The sequence below is a fragment of the Penaeus monodon genome, chromosome 15 (genome assembly GCF_015228065.2).
Source record: "Penaeus monodon isolate SGIC_2016 chromosome 15, NSTDA_Pmon_1, whole genome shotgun sequence".
Taxonomy (NCBI): Eukaryota; Metazoa; Arthropoda; class Malacostraca; order Decapoda; family Penaeidae; genus Penaeus; species Penaeus monodon.
The window spans coordinates 40,143,281-40,143,559 of NC_051400.1; the positions used below are offsets into that span (position 1 = coordinate 40,143,281).

At 29.0% G+C, this 279-nt stretch overlaps 1 protein-coding gene across 1 annotated transcript in view; it reads left to right on the forward strand.

Annotated features, from left to right (window-relative positions):
- LOC119582366 (acetylcholine receptor subunit alpha-like) overlaps positions 1 to 279 on the forward strand; it is a gene marked incomplete at its 5' end in the record, with an annotated part of 90,882 nt that overhangs the window by 27,772 nt on the left and 62,831 nt on the right.

Consider the following 279-nt stretch of genomic DNA (forward strand, 5'->3'; position numbering starts at 1 on the left):
GCTTATAAAGTAGATGAAAAGTGTTGGTAAGGTAGTTCAAGCAGAATGTTATTATATTAAACAATTATAGATGAGAATGAATAAAAAAAAAAATTGTTTCTTGCTAAAAGACAATGCCAATACGTAAATATATTTCTCTTTCATAGCCTAAACATACAGCTGACAAAGCCGTAGTTGGCGTTGCTATAGAAGTCATATATTTACTGATCAACCCACCAATACCTGATACATATTTAACAAAGCTGCATGATAGTAAATAATGTTAATAATTATTATGCT